Below are 16,838 nucleotides of genomic sequence, written 5' to 3' on the forward strand. Positions count from 1 at the left end.
TAAGTGTTGCAAGTGTCTATTTAAAATGCTGTGTGATCAGTGAAACCCCATCTCTATTAAAAATACAAAAAAATTAGCTGGGTGTGGTGGCAGGCACCTGTAGTCCCAGCTACTCGGGAGACTGAGGCAGGAGAATGGCGTGAACCTGGGAGGCAGAGCTTGTAGTGAGCTGAGATCGCGCCATTCCATTCCAGCCTGGGCGACAGAGAGAGATTCTATCTCAAAAAAAAAAAAAAAAAAAAGAAAAAAGAAAAAAAAATGCTGTGTGATACTAATCATCTCTGCATGAGCAGTTCATCTCTTCAGTAGATGGCATATCACAGTAAAAAGTGATCTCTGTTGTGGTGGCTCATGCCTGTAATCCCAGCACTTTGGGAGGCTGAGGTGGGAGGATTGCTTGAGGCCAGGAGTTGGAGACCAGCATGGGCAACATAGTGAGACCCCATCTCTCTCTCTATTAAAATAATAGTTTTTAAAAAGGGATGTCTTTTTAATTTACTTTTATTTTTTATTCTTATTTATTTTATTTTTTTGAGACGGAGTTTCACTCTTGTTGCCCAGGCTGGAGTGCAATGGCGCGATCTCAGCTTACTGCAACCTGTGCCTCCCAGGTTCAAGCAATTCTCCTGCCTCAGCCTCCCAAGTAGCTAGGATTACAGGCATGCACCACCATGCCTGGCTAATTTTGTATTTTTAGTAGAGACAGTGTTTCTCCATGTTGGTCAGGCTGGTCTCAAACTCCCAACCTCAGGTGATTCACCTGCCTTGGTCTCCCAAAGCGCTGGGCTTACAGGTGTGAGCCACCTCACTGGCCTTTTTTTTTTTTTTTAACTGAACCAGAACACGTAGTTCTCATGTATTTTTCATGGTGCTAACATGAAAGCATAAACGAGTAACACCATCAGAACCACATTAAGTGTGACTTGTAATGCTGGAAGTGCTCCCAGGAAGCAGAGAAAAGTCAGGACATTACAACAAAAAGTTTTATTGCTTGATATGTACCACAGATTGAGTACCAACCTCAATGTACCAACCACCCCTGCAGATGTAGTTGGTAACCACCTCAAGATAAATGAATCCAGTGTGAGGATGATTGTTAAAAAAAGAAAAGAAGGCCGGGCGCGGTGGCTCAAGCCTGTAATCCCAGCACTTTGGGAGGCCGAGACGGGCGGATCACGAGGTCAGGAGTTCGAGACCATCCTGGCTAACACGGTGAAACCCCGTCTCTACTAAAAAATACAAAAAACTAGCCGGGCGAGGTGGCGGGCGCCTGTAGTCCCGGCTACTCGGGAGGCTGAGGCAGGAGAATGGCGTAAAAACCCGGGAGGCAGAGCTTGCAGTGAGCTGAGATCTGGCCACTGCACTCCAGCCTGGGTGACACAGCGAGACTCCGTCTCAAAAAAAAAAAAAAAAAAAAAAAGAAAAGAAAAGGAAATTTGGGAAACTATTGCTGCCACTCTGCCAGCAAGGGCAAAACCTTATACTTTTCTTTCTTTTCCTTTTTCTTTCTTTTTTTTTTTTTTTTTTTAGATAGAGTCTCGCTCTGTCACCCAGGCTGGAGTGCAGTGGCGTGGTCTTGGTTCATTGCAAGCTCCACCTCCCAGGTTCACACCATTCTCCTGCCTCAGCCTCCTGGTAGCTGGGACTACAGGTGACCGCCACCATGCCCGGCTAATTTTTTGTATTTTTAGTAGAGACAGGGTTTCACCGTGTTAGCCAGGATGGTGTCGATCTCCTGACCTCGTGATCCGCCCGCCTTGGCTTCCCAAAGTGCTGGGATTACAGTCGTGAGCCACTGTGCCCGGCCTCCTTTTTGTTTTGTTTTGTTTTCTTTTTTTCCTTTTTTTTTTGAGACAGAGTCTCGCTCTGTTGCCCAGGCTGGAGTGCGGTGGCGCGATCTAGTTCACTGCAACCTCAGCCCCCCAGCTTCAAGTGATTCTCCTGCCTCAGCTTCCCCAGTAGCTGGGACTACAGGTACGTGACACCACGCCCAGCTAATTTTTGTATTTTTAGTAGAGACTGCATTTCACTGTGCTGGCCAGGCTGGTCTCAAAGTCCTGACTTCAGGTGATCTGCCCGCTTTGGTCTCCCAAAGTGCTGGGATTATAGGCGTGAGCCATCACGTGCAGCCCCTTATACTTTTTGTGAAATATCTTTTTTTAAAAAATTTATTTTAAAAATTTTATAGAGGCAGCCGGGAGCGGTGGCTCACGCCTGTAATCCCAGGACTTTGAGAGGCTGAGGCGGGCAGATCATGAGGTCAGGAGATCGAGACCATCCTGGCTAACATGGTGAAACCCCATCTCTACTAAAAAATACAAAAAAATTAGCCTGGCATGGCGGCTGCGCCTGTAGTCCCAGCTGCTGGGGAGGCAGGAGAATGGCGTGAACCTGGGAGGCGGAGCTTGCAGTGAGCCGAGATCACGCCACTGCACTCCAGCCTGGGTGACAGAGCAAGGCTCCGTGTCAAAAAAAAAAAAAAAAAAAAAATTTATAGAGACAAAGTCCCCCTGTGTTGCCTAGGCTGGTCTTGAACTCCTGGGCTCAAGCGATCCTTCTACCTCGGCCTCCCAAAGTGTTGGGATTACAGGTGTAAGCCACTGTGCCTATCTGATTTAAGGCAGGAAGAGATAGGCTAACTCTACTGTTTTGTGCAAACACTTCTGGGTTTATGATCAGGACTGCCCTTATCTATAAAGCTGCTAATCCCCATGCCTTGAAGGGAAAAAGTAAACACCAGCTGCCGGTCTTTTGGTTCTACAAGAACCCTTTTTCTGGATTGATTCCATTGATGCTTTGTCCCTGAACTCAGGAAGTAATTTGCTAGCAAGGGACTGCCTTTTAAAATTCTTTTCATGTTGGACAACGCTCATGGCCACCCAGAATCCCATGAGTTCAACACCAAAGGGGTCCAGGCGGTCTACTTGCCCTAAAGCATAATGTCTGTAATTCAGCTTTTAGATCAGGGGGTCATGAGGACCCTGAGGGCTCATTATGAGTAGTACTCTATGGAAAGCATTGCCAATGCTGTGGAAGAGAACACGGCTAGAGAGAACATCATGAAAGTCTGGAAGGATCCCACCATTGAAGATACCATTGTTATTACAGAATAAAACATGAAAGTCATCATGAAACAATAAATTCCTGCTGGAAAAGAGCTGTCTCAAGATGTTCTACATGACTTTACGGGATTTATAACAGAAACAATCAAGGAAATAATGAAAGAAATTGTGCATATGGCAAAAAAAGGTGAAAGGTAAAGGATTTCAAGATATAAATCTTGGAGAAATTCAAAAGCTAATAGACACCATACCAGAGGAATTAACAGGAGATTTGATGGAGATGAGTGCTTCTGAACCAGTGCTAGACAATGAGAAAGAAGACAAAGAAGGCCAGGCACAGTGGCTCATGCCTGGAGGCCGAGGCAGGTGGATCACAAGGTCAGGAGTTGGAGACCAGCCTGGCCAATATGGTGAAACCCTGGCTTTACCAAAAGAAAAAAAAAAATACAAAAATTAGCTGGGTGTGGTGGCGGGTGCCTGTAGTCCCAGCTGCTCGGGAGGCTGAGGCAGGAGAATCACTTAAACCTGGGAGGCGGAGGTTGCAGTGAGCTGAGATCGCACCACTGCACTCCAGCCTGAGCAACAGAGCGAGACTCCATCTCAAAAAAAAAAAAAAAAAAAGAAAAAGAAGAAGAAGACATAGAAGAAGTAATTCCAGGGCTGGGCATGGTGACTCACGCCTGTAATCCCAGCACTTTGGGAGGCCGAGGAGGGCAGATCACCTGAGGTCAGGAGTTCGAGACCAGCCTGACCAACATGGTGAAAACCCATCTCTACTAAAAATACAAAAATTAGCCGGGCGTGGTGGTGCAGGCCTGTAATCCCAGCTACTCGGGAGGCTGAGGCAGGAGAATCACTTGACCCAGAAGGTGGAGGTTGCAGTGAGCCGAGATCATGCCATTGTACTCCAGCCTGGGCAATAAGAATGAAAATCCATCTCAAAAAAAAAAAAATAATAATAATAGCAGAAAACAAGTTGACATGAGACAGTCTGGAAGAAGGGAGATTGCCTTTGGCTTCTGGGTTTGTTTGTTTCTGTGTGTATGTATTTTTTTTTACTTTTAGAAACAGGACCTTACTCTATCATGGAGTGCAGTGGCACAGTCAGAGCTCACTGCAATCTCAAACTCCTGGCCTCCTGAAGGGATTCTCTGGCCCCAGCCTCCTGAATAGCTAGAACTTTTATGACATGGACTCTTCCATAATATGGTCACTGAAATGAAAGCAAATGGTGGAAAAAGGATTGGTATCATATAGAAACAATGTCAGAGAAATGAAAAGCAAAAAACTAAGACAGACATATATTAAAATGTATTTCCAGAAAGTTACAATGGGTGTGCTTGCATCTCCTGCCTCCCCTTCTACCTCCTCCATCTCTTCTCCCTCTGCCACCCTTGAATAGTAATACCAACTCCTCCTCTTTCTCTTCAGCCTTTCAACATGAAAATGATGAAGATGAAAATCTTTATGATGATCCACTTCCACTTAATGTATAGTAAATGTATTTTTTCCTCATTATTTCCTTTTCTTTTCTTTTCTTTTTTTTTTTGAGATGGAGTTTTGCTCTTGTTGCCCAGGCTAGAGTGCAGTGACACGATCTTGACTCACCAGAACCTCCACCTCCCAGGTTCAAGTGATTCTCCTGCCTCAGCCTCCTGAGCAGCTGGGATTACAGGCATGCACCACCACACCTGGCTAATTTTGTATTTTTAGTAGAGTTGGGGTTTCTGCATGTTGGTCAGGCTGGTCTCAAACTCCCGACCTCAGGCGATCCGCCTGCCTTGGCCTCCCAAAGTGGTGCGAACCACTGCTCCTGTCCATAATTTTCTCCTTCCTTCCTTCCTTCCTTCCTTCCTTCCTTCCTTCCTTCCTTCCTTCCTTCCTTCCTTCCTTCCTTCCTTCCTCCCTCCCTCCCTCCCTCCCTCCCTCCCTCCCTCCCTCCCTCTCTTTCTTTCATGGAGTTTGGCTCTTGTTGCCCAGGCTGGAGTGCAATGGTGTGATCTTAGCTCACCAAAACCCGTGCTTCCTGGATTCCAGCGATTCTCCTGCCTCAGCCTCCTGAGTGGCTGGGATTACAGGCATGTGCCACCACGCCTGGCTAATTTTTGTATTTTTAGTAGAGACAGGGTTTCTGCATGTTGATCAGGCTGGTCTCGAACTCCCGACCTCAGGTGATCCGCCCGCCTTGGCCTCTCAAATTGCTGGGATTATAGGCCTGAGCCACTGAGCCTGGCCCATAATTTTCTTAATAACATTTTCTTTTCTCTAGCTTACTTTATTGTAAGAATACAGTAGATAGGCCGGGCGTGGTGGCTCACACCTGTAATCCCAGCACTTTGGGAGGCCAAGGCAGGTGGATCACAAGGTCAGGAGTTTGAGACCAGCCTGACCAACATGGTGAAACTCCATCTCTATTAAAAATACAAAAATTAGCCAGACGTAGTGGCGCACGCCTGGAATCCCAGCTACTCAGGAGGCTGCAGCAGGCGAATCGCTTGAACCCCGGAGGCAGAGGTTGCAGTGAGCCAGAGATTGCGCCGTTGCACTCTAGCCTGGGCAACAAGAGTGGAACTCCATCTCAGAAAAAAAAAAAAAAGAATGCAGTATACATATAACATACAAAATATGTATTAATATGTAGTAATCAGCATTTAAAATATTGGTAAGGCTTCCATCAACTGTAGGCTAATAGCAGTTAAGGCTTTGGACAGTCAGATGTTAAATGTGGATTTTCAGCTGCATGGGGGATTGGCACTCCTAATGTTCTCGTTTTTTAAGCACCAACTGTACTTGATGAAATAAAACCTTTTAAATAAGTTTGTAAACAAACAACATATCCGAGATAAAAATGCAATAGAGGCCAGGCGCGGTGGCTCACGCTTATAATCCCAGCACTTTGGGAGGCTGAGGCAGGCGGATCACGAGGTCAGGAGATCGAGACCATCCTGGCCAACATGGTGAAACCTCGTCTCCACTAAAAATACAAAAATTAGCTGGGTGCAGTGGCAGGTGCCTGTAATCCCAGCTACTCAGGAGGCTGAGGAACAAGAATCCCCTGAACCCAGGAGGCAGAGGTTGCAGTGAGCCAAGATCGTGCCACTGCACTCCAGCCTGATGACAGAGCGAGACTCCATCTCAAAAAAAAAAAAAAAAAAAAAAAAAAATAGCAATAGAGAGAACAGACTGTTAACATTTATCACAGAAGGAATGCCTACAAACTGACAAGAAGGGGACTAAATGCAAGTTAAAGTAACAATGAAACATTGCTTTTACTTATCAGACTGTGAAAGTTTAAAAGTTCAGATAACATTTATAGCTGGTGAAATTGCACAAAAAGAGATCTTATTATATATTGCTGTAAACTGTTACAGCCTTTTGGGAGTACATTCCAGCATCAGTTAGTAAAAATAAAAATATATCCTTTCATCTACGAATCCCACTTCAGGGCAGGCATCCTATAAAAGAAAAGCACTGGAATATATCTATAAGCATGTTTATTAGCTATCGTTCGCGGAAGCTAAACACTGAGATTAAAGAGAATATTCATTATTCAAGTAGTGATTTCATGAATTATGGTATATTTTATGCAGCTATTAAAAAGAATGGATTAGAGACATGCAGATTTGCATGGTAGAATTTAAAAGAGGAAACTAAGGAATACGGAATTTCTGTAATTCATCCAAGACTATACAGTAGTAAGGAATGGGGTGAGGATTCAAAAAGTCCAAGTTTGGGCCGGGCACGGTGGCTCACGCCTGTAATCCCAGCACTTTGGGAGGCCAAGGTGGACGGATCACGGGAGGTCAGGAGTTCGAGACCAGCTTGGCCAATATGGTGAAACCCCGTTTCTACTAAAAATAAAAAATTAACCGGGTGTGGTGGCGCGTTCCTGTAGTCCCAGGTACTAGGGAGGCTGAAGCAGGAGAATCGTTTGAACCCGGGAGGTGGAGGGAGGTTGCAGTGAGCCGAGATTGCGCTATTGCACTCCAGGTTAGGTGACGGAGTGAGACTCTGTTTCAAAAAAAAAAAAAGTCCAAGTTTGGAGTCCATGAACTTAGCCAATATACTGTGTTACTTTTGAGGGAGAGTGAATAGAAAGTTGGCAGAGGATGGGCCGGGTGCGGTGGCTCAAGCCTGTAATCCCAGCACTTTGGGAGGCCGAGACGGGCGGATCACTAGGTCAGGAGATCGAGACCATCCTGGCTAACACGGTGAAACCCCGTCTCTACTAAAAAAAAAAATACAAAAAACTAGCCGGGCGAGGTGGCGGGCGCCTGTAGTCCCAGCTACTCAGGAGGCTGAGACAGGAGAATGGCCCGAACCCGGGAGGCGGAGCTTGCAGTGAGCTGAGATCCGGCCACTGCACTCCAGCCTGGGCGACAGAGCGAGACTCCGTCTCAAAAAAAAAAAAAAAAAAAAAAAAAAAAGAAAGTTGGCAGAGGATGACAAATTAAAGGTAGGAAAAGAGAGGTATAGCTGAATGCCATGAGTGTCAAAGGATCACAGAGCAAAGGCAGAACAATGAGGTAGTAGCAACTATTCCCCCTGCCAGCCACCTTTTCCTGACAATCCACGATTGTACCCACTAAGACAGGACAAGACAGTAGAGACCTCCCTTCCTAGCTCTCCACATGGTACGGGCATGGTGGCTTTTCTTAGGCCACCAGAGGTCACTCCATCTTCCTCTGATACAGGTTACAGAATCTCAGTGTTGACAACAGGTACCACAGTGCCTTGGGTCTTCTTGCCATCACTCCAGAGCTATTGCTCAGCCTGCTCTCTGCTGGTGTGGATCTGCCTGCTGCTGCTGCTGGCTGCCACTGGTGCAGTCACTGCCAGTCCCAGAGATGAGAGACAGGGAGGCCTCTCTTCTGTCTGCCAAACAGCACAATGATACAGTTAAAACACAGACATGGGATCAGACAGATGCAGGTTCAAATTCCAGCTCTGTTATGGCCAACATTGTGTAACCCTAGTCTAGTCACAACCTCTCTAAGCCTCAGTTTCCTCACCTGTAAAATGAACCTGCATCACAGGTTGTCAGAATTAACCAAGATACTGCATTTCAAATGTTTAGCATAACTCTTCTTATGAATAAAGTCAGAATGTTTCCCCCAGTGCTGGTGCTTGTATTCAGTTAGTTTTCCTTTACCTTTTTTTTTTTTTTTTTTTTTTTTTTGAGATGGAGTCTCACTCACTCTGTCACCCAGACTGGAGTGCAATGGTGCGATCTCGACTCACTGCAACCTCTGCCTCCCAGGTTTAAGCGATTCTCCTGCCTTAGCCTCCCAAGTAGCTGGGATTACAGGCACATACCACCACACCCGGCTAATTTTTGTATTTTTAGTAGAGTTGGGGTTTTGCCATGTTGGCCAAGCTGGTCTTGAACTCCTGACCTCAGGTGATCCACCCACCTCAGCCTCCGAAAGTGCTGGAATTACAGGCGTGAGCCACCTCACCCAGGCTAGTTTTATTTTGCTTTGCAGCTCAAAGTATTTCTGTCCCCATTATTTGCTGTAATATTTGCTCCTCATTTTTTTTTTTTTTGAGACGGAGTCTTGCTCTGTCACCCAGGCTGGAGTGCAGTGAGTGGCACAATCTTGGCTCACTGCAACCTCTACCTACGGGGTTCAAGCAATTCTCCTGCCTCAGCCTCCCAAGTAGCTGGGATTATAGGCGTGCACCACCACACTTGGCTAATCTTCTTTTTTAATTTTTATTTATTTATTTTTTATTTTATTTTAATTTTTTTTGAGACAGAGTCTTGCTCTGTCGCCCAGGCTGGAGTACAGTGGCGCGATCTTGGCTCACTGCAAGCTCCGCCTCCCAGGTTCATGCTATTCTCCTGCCTCAGCCTCCTAAGTAGCTGGGACTACAGGTGCTCACCACCACGCCCGGCTAATTTTTTGTATTTTTTAGTAGAGACAAGGTTTCACCGAGTAGCCAGGATGGTCTCGATCTCCTGACCTCATGATCTGCCCGCCTCGGCCTCTCAAAGTCCTGGGATTACAGGCGGGAGCCACCGTGCCCAACTAGTTTTTGTATTTTTAGTAGAGACAGGGTTTCGCCATGTTGGCCAGGCTCTTCATGAACTCCTGATCTCAAGTGATCCACCCGCCTTGGCCCCAAAAAGTGCTGGGATTACAGGTGTGCGCCACTGCACCTGGCCTGCTCCTCATTTTTCACTCTAGCAAAGAAAGAGGTTGGGCCAGGAGCCAACTGTTTTAGTTGCATATCCTCTAAAACAATTCTGAAAAATTGTGTACTCCCTTGCATATTTGAAGTTGACATTTAAATTTTTCTTTTTCTTTTTTTTGTTTGTTTTTTGTTTTTTTGAGACAGAGTCTCACTCTGTCGCTCAGGCTGGAGTGCAGTGGGGCAATCTCGGCTCACTGCAAGCTCTGTCTCCCGGGTTCACGCCGTTCTCCTGCCTCAGCCTCCCAAGTAGCTGGGACTACAGGTGCCTGCCACCACGCCTGGCTAATTTTTAAATTTTTTGTATTTTCAGTAGAGACGGGGTTTCACCATGTTAGCCAGGATGGTCTCGATTTCCTGACCACGTGATCCGCCCGCCTCGGCTTCCCAAAGTGCTGTGATTACAGGTGTGAGCCACCACGCCCGGCCGACATTTAAATTTTTCAACCTTAAGATTAAATATTACAAAGGATGGAATTTCCAGCATATTGTAAACATCAACATTTTAAAATAAGTAACTCTTACATAACTCTTTTGAATTCATTAAAGGGAATCTAAACACCATAAGGTGGTCTAGAATGAGTGCTCTAACCAACAAGGACACCATATCAGAAAGTACTTGAGAGGCTGGGTGTGGTGGCTCACGACCACAATCCCAGCACTTTGGGAGGCTGAGGTGGGCGGGTCGCTTGGGCCCAGGAGTTCAAGACCAGCCTGGGCAACATGGCTCCACCAAGAGCCCAGGAGGCAGAGGTTGCAGTGAATTGTGATTGCGACTCTGCACTCCAGCCTGGGTGACGGAGTGAGACCTCATCTCAAAAAACAAAAGAAAGTGCTTGACCAAACTAAACATTTTTAAGGTATTGACTGTGAATGAAATAGCAGTAGAGACACAGAAAGAAAAGGTAGTAAGCAGAAGCTGTGCGATAGTTGCATCTAGACGAAAGAAGAGATCAAGAGGAATTTAGAAGGAGAATAGAGAGAGAAGCTACCAGTAGATGCAAGAGGAAAAAGTAGAGGGAAGGACAGAGATGAACTGTGTCAGGACACCGAAGGAGTGGTTTTGGCAGGGAGTAATGGATAAGCAACTATGGGTGGGGGTGGGGAATGATGATAGCAATTGCTATTCAGACACTAGAGCTGTTACTCTATCCTGATTGGCAAGGATCTAGCATTGAGTTCCACACAACTTAGTTGTTCAGCCACAGATGGTAGTCACGTTGCCTCTTTCTCAGTGCCTCTGTGATCACGTTGCCTCTTCCTCCTCTGTATCAAATCTCCCTCTGCCTCCCTTATAAGCAAATTTTGATTGTATTTAAGACTCACTCGGATAATTCAGGATGAACTCTCCATCTCAAGATCCTTAACTAAATTACATCTTTTGCCACAGAAGTTAATATTCTTATACCAACTGGTGTACTACAGTAGAATTCTATCACTAACCACTTGAAGTTAGCACAGAACCCACAAATTGTAGGTCAGGGTCCCCAGTAAGACTGCCCTCATTTTGAATGCCAGGCACACATCAGGCATCCCCAGGCCACCCACATTTCTGACCAACTGGCTACAAATCTGGGGGTTCCTAGACCCACTCAGGTTTGATAATTCACTAGAATGACTCACAGAACTCAGGAAAGTGATATACTTACAATCACAGCTTTATTATGAAGAATACAAGTCAGGACCAGCCAAATGAGGAGACAAGGTAAGATCTGGGAGAGTTTCAAGAGCAGAACTTCGGGGAATGCCTTCTCCCTGTGGAATCAGGGAATATCAGCCTCGTGACACATTGATCTGTTTACCAACCAGGAAATTCCACCACGCTTTATTGTCCAGAGTTTTATTGTGTGTGTGTGTTTTTTTTCTTTTTTGTGTGTTTTTTTTTGAGACAGTCTTGCTCTGTCACTAGGCTGCAGTGCAGTGGTGCAATCTTGGCTCACTGCAACCTCCACCTCCTGGGTTCAAGTGATTCCCCTGCCTCAGCTTTCCGAGTAGCTGGGACTGCAGGCGCTTGCCACCACACCTGGCTATTTTTTTTTTTTTTAATTTTTTTGTTTTAGTATAGACAGGGTTTCACCATGCTGGCCAGGATGATCTCAATCTCCTGACCTCGTGATCTGCCCCCCTCGGTCTCCCAAAGTGCTGGAGTTACAGGCATGAGCCACCATGCCCAGCCTGTCCAGAGTTTTTACTGGGGCTTCATTATGTAAGCATGATTGATTGAATCATTGGCTGTTGGCTGGGTATCAATCATTGGTTGAACTCAATGTCCTATACCCTCTTCCTTCCCCAGAAGTCAGTGGTGTGAAGTGGCATCTCATTGTGGTTTTGATTTGCATTTCTCTAATAACCAATGATGAATGATGTTGAACATCTTTTCATGTGCTTATTGGCCATTGACATATTTTCTTTGTACAAATGTCTGTTCAAATTATTTGCCTTTTTTTTTTTTTTGAGACGGCCTCTTGCTCTGTTCCCAGGATGGAGTGCAATGGCCTGAACTTGGCTCACTGCAACCTCTGCCTCCTGGGTTCAAGCGATTCTCCCACCTCAGCCTCCCAAGTAGCTGGGATTACCGGCATGCACCACCACACCCGGCTAATTTTTTTGTATTTTTAGTAGAGACAGGGTTTTGCCTTTTTGGCCAGGTTGGTCTTGAACTCCTGACATCAGATGATCCACCTGCCTCAACCTCCCAAAGTGCTGGGATTATAGACGTGAGCCACCTGCCCAGCCATTTTTTTTTTTTTAGAGATACAGTCTCATTGTGTTACCCAGGCTGCAGTGTAGCAGCGTGATCATAGCCCACTGTAACTTTGAACTCCTGGGCTCAAGGTATCCTCCTGTCTCAGCTTCCCAACTAGCTAAGGCTAGGGGCACATGTCACCATGTCTAGCTAATTTTTAAATTTTTTGTAGAGATGAGGTCTTGCTATGTTGCCCAGGCTGGTCTCAAACTCCTGGACTCAAGCAATCCTCCCACCTTGGCCTCCCAAAGCCCTTCCCCGATTTTTAATTGAGCTATATGCCTTTTTATCATTGTGTTTTAAAAGTACTTTCCGTATTCTGAACAAGTCCATTCTTGGATATATGATTTTGCAACTATTATCTCCCATTTGGTGAGTTTTCTTCTTTTTGCTTTCTTGTGGTATCATGTATAGCAAAAAATTGTTAATTTTGAGACACCCCAACTTACTTACTTTTTCTTTTTTTTTTCTTTTCTGCCCTGCCACCCTGCCACCGCCCTTTTTTTTTTTTTTAGACAAAGTCTTGCTCTGTTACACAGGCTGAAGTGCAGTGTTGTGATCATGGCTCACTGCAGCTTCAACCTCCTGGCCTCAAGTCATTCTCCCACCTCAGCCTCCCAAGTAGCTGGAACTACAGATGTGGGCCACCACACTCAGATTCCTTTTAAATTTTTGCAGAGAAGGGATCTCATTATGTTGCCTAGGCTACCTATGTTTTCTTCTAGGAGTTTTGTAGTTTTAGTTTTACATCCAGGTCTGTTATCCATTTTGAGTTAATTTTCGTGTATGATGTAAGGTAGAATAGACAAAGTCTCACTCTATCACCCAGGCTGGAGTGCAGTGGCACGATCTTGGTTCATTGCAACCTTGGCCTTCCAGGTTCAAGAGATTCTCATGCCTCAGCCTCCCGAATAGCTGGGACTACAGGCCCATGCCACCATGCCTAATTTTTTTTTTTTTTTTGTATTTTTGTAGAGACAAAAATACAAATAAATGGGGTTTTGCCATGTTGGCCAGGTTGGTCTCTAACTTCTGACCTTAGGTGATCCACCCACCTTGGCCTCCCAGGATGCTGGAATTACAAGCATGAGACACTGTGTCTGGCCTGGAGGTCCAACTTCCTTCTTCTTCTTCTTCTTTTTTTTGAGATGGAGTCTCACTCTGTCTCCCAGGCTGGAGTGCAGTGGCACTATCTCGGCTCACTGCAAGCTCCGCCTCCCAGGTTCATGCCATTCTCCTGCCTCAGCCTCCCAAGTAGCTGGGTCTACAGGCGCCTGCCACCACACCTGGCTAATTTTATTTTGTATTTTTTTAGTAGAGATGGAGTTTCACCGTGTTAGCCAGGATGGTCTTGATCTCTTGACCTCGTTATCCACCTGCCTCGGCCTCCCAAAGTGCTGGGATTACAGGCGTGAGCCACCGTGCCCGGCCCAAACTTCATTCTTTTATGTGTGGCTATCCAGTTGTCCCTGCACCGTTTGTTGAAATTAATACATGTCTGACTCTGGTGTTCTGCAGTGCCAGGTTGCTGGATACAGGCAGAATGGCTTTCTGCCACATTTCACAATAGTTCTCAATTTTAAAATTTGCTTTGAACTGGAAAATCTAAACCGGAATTTTTGGTTTCTTACTGTAAGTGACATAATCATTTAACTCTTTCTTGCATTTTTCAATGGCATGAAATTATTCTAATCAAGTCCACGAAGTCTTACTTTCAGGACACATCATCCAAAAGTCAAACAGTAATAGTTAATTAATGGCTACAAACAGCAGACCAATAGAATCCCAATAGAATGCCAACCAGGATTGTTGGCTGCAGCATTAGAAGCCAAAAGTGGATAACTAAGGTAGAAAGGAATTTATCAGAAGAAGATTATGTAACTCACAGAAAGGAAGGGAAAAACAGGAAAGGCAGCCTTGGGAAATGAATTGAAAGCAATTTTTCTGGCCAAAAGAAGCTAGATAGCCTTCCTTGATCACACCTCACCACAAGAAAAGTATGATCACGACACCTCCAGTAGACATTTGTTGCTGTCAAACTCTTGACATCATTGTTACAGTCCTTAATAATCTCACACTGAGTCCAATAAGACTCCAGTGTCCCAGGCATGAGCAATTTATTGACCAACCCCTGTTCATTGGCTCATGGCCTACATGAGAGGGGACAGAAGGAAATACATTCTCTCTTCAACTTTAGTAATTACACTTGAGTAATTCAAACGGGGCTTCTACATCCTGTTGAGATCCGTATAATAGGGCCTTCCCCAAAGAAAGAGGGATGCTCCGACATGAGATGGCTAAAAACAAGGTGCATTATAGAAATGAATAATAAAAACAATAGCCAACATTTATTTATCGAGGGCTATCTATGTAAAAGGTTTTTTGTTTTTTTTCTTTTTTTTTTTTGAGACGGAGCCTTGCTCTGTCGCCCAGGCTGGAGTGGAGTGGCATGATCTTGACTCGCTGCAACCTATGCCTCCTGGGTTCAAGCAATTCTCCTGCCTCAGCCTCCCGAGTAGTTGGGATTACAGACGCATGCTGCCATGCCCGGCTAATTTTTATATTTTTAGTAGAGACGGGGTTTCACCATATTGGTCAGTCTGGTCTTGAACATCTGACCTTGTGAGAAGCCTGCCTTGGCCTCCCAAAGTGCTGGGATTACTGGCGTGAGCCACCGCACCCGGCCTATATACAAGTTTTATATGTGTTAATTCATCTAATGCTCACAATAGCCCGATGGGGTATGTTCCATTATCATCCTAAGTGGTAGGCTAAATAATGGGCCCCAAAGAGATCTACTTCCTATCCTTGAAACCTGTGAATATTACCTTATATGGCAAAAGGATGAATCCTATGTGTTATATAAAAAAGAATTTGATTGGCCTTTCTTCCTAGTATGTGAATTATATGTCAACAAGCTGTTAGAAAAGCTTATTTATACCTAGTGAAATTGCTTTGGAGGATAAATCTGACTTCATCATGAAAGTGGATCTGTGACCATCAGCAGTTTCAGATTCACATAATCACTTTTTTTTTGAGATGGAGACTCACTTTGTTGCCCAGGCTGGAGTGCAGTGGTGTGATCTTGGCTCACTGCAAACACCTCCCGGATTCAAGTAATTCTCCTGCCTTAGCCTCCCGAGTACCTGGGATTACAGGCGTGTGCTGCCACACCCGGCTAATTTTTGTATTTTTAGTGGAGACGGGGTTTCACCATGTTAGCCAGGTTGGTCTTGAACTCCTGACCTCAAATGATCCACCTGCCTCGGCCTCCCAAAGTGCTGGGATTACAGGTGTGAAGGGACTTTTCTTTTTTGTCTGTGTGGCTCTTTTCAGTTTATTACATGAAGGAGTTACACTAGTCCAAGCTAAGAGCAGACCCCAAATCGTTACTTCATACACACTGTGGGGTTTTTAAACTTGTGACAAAGACAGAAGGGAAATTCTACTCATTGCGGCCGGGCGCGGTGGCTCAAGCCTGTAATCCCAGCACTTTGGGAGGCCGAGACGGGCGGATCACGAGGTCAGGAGATCGAGACCATCCTGGCTAACACGGTGAAACCCCGTCTCTACTAAAAAATACAAAAAAACTAGCCGGGCGAGGTGGCGGGCGCCTGTAGTTCCAGCTACTTGGAAGGCTGAGGCAGGAGAATGGTGTAAACCCGGGAGGCGGAGCTTGCAGTGAGCTGAGATCCGACCACTGCACTCCAGCTTGGGCGACAGAGCGAGACTCCGTCTCCAAAAAAAAAAAAAAAAAAAAAAAAAAAAAAAGAAATTCTACTCATTGCAAGAAAATCCTCACTTAAGCTTCAGTGAGCCACAGACACTTAGAACCCATGAACCTTCAGCTGACTGTCCTTGGCCAGTGCAGTCTCTGCAAGGAACTGGCATAGGTTCTTGCATGAGTCACTCTGTAGCTTAATTAGTTCTGCATTTTCTGGATGCTAAATTCAGACAAATTTCTTCTTGAGTGCCGTCACTAGTTTCTTTCTTTCTTTCCTTCTTTTTTTTTCAGAGTCTTGCTCTGTTGCCCAGGCTGGAGTACAGTGACATGATAATCTCGGCTCACTGCAACCTCCTTCTCCCAGGTTCAAGGGATTCTCCTGCCTCAGCCTCCCAAGTAGCCAGGACTACAGACATGCACCACCACAACCAACCAGTTTTTGTGTTTTTAGTAAAGATGGGGTTTCAGCATGTTGGCCAGGCTGGTCTCGAACTCCTGACCTCATGTGATCCACCCACCTAGGCCTCCCAAAGTGCTGGGATTACAGACATGAGCCACTGTGCCTGGCCTAGTTTTTTTTTTTTATGGTAGTCATCAGCAATTCCTTGGACAATAGTAAGGGTCTTCCTGCCATTTCTTTGTTAAATTCTTATATGGATATAATCCTCGGTGCCAGCAGGAAGCAGGTTATCGCCCTTAGTTGCATCTAGCAAAGAGGTTAAAAGAGTAGCGGTTCTGAATAGTAAACATACTATACAATTCGTTTTCCTCAGCAGAAACTGCCTACAGAGGTAGCAGTGGAAGAAGTGGGGGGAAGTGGGCAAAGGTGGGGTATGGAGCATCAGGAAGCAAGGGGGCTCAAAGGGAAAGTTGCTGAGTCCTCATCGGTGGCTCAGTGACTGGGTTCATGAAAAGACTTGAGGTTTTGAATTCAATTTCTTACTGTCCCATACTCTCTTGCTCTTCCACATTCCACCATGAACGACTCAGCAAGAAGGCCTTCAACAGACACCAGCACCTGGATATTGGACTCATCTGCCTCCAGAACTGTAAAAAATATATTTCTTTTCTTTGAAACTACCCAGTCAGTGGTGTTCTGTTACAGCAACAC

General features: G+C 45.4%; 1 long non-coding RNA gene and 1 pseudogene across 1 annotated transcript; both read right to left on the reverse strand.

The window, feature by feature from the left end:
* Positions 1–6,349: 6,349 nt before the first annotated feature.
* Positions 6,350–13,142, reverse strand: LOC135966318 (uncharacterized). Its single transcript, XR_010579562.2, has 2 exons — positions 10,907–13,142; positions 6,350–7,937 (listed from the first exon to the last, which is right to left on the reverse strand). It is a non-coding gene; the product is annotated as an uncharacterized lncRNA (long non-coding RNA).
* A 2,688-nt stretch (positions 13,143–15,830) lies between these two features.
* Positions 15,831–16,477, reverse strand: LOC102116310 (eukaryotic translation initiation factor 1-like; annotated as a pseudogene).
* Between the last annotated feature and the right edge of the window lie 361 nt (positions 16,478–16,838).

The sequence above is a fragment of the Macaca fascicularis genome, chromosome 1 (assembly GCF_037993035.2).
Source record: "Macaca fascicularis isolate 582-1 chromosome 1, T2T-MFA8v1.1".
Taxonomy (NCBI): domain Eukaryota; kingdom Metazoa; phylum Chordata; class Mammalia; order Primates; family Cercopithecidae; genus Macaca; species Macaca fascicularis.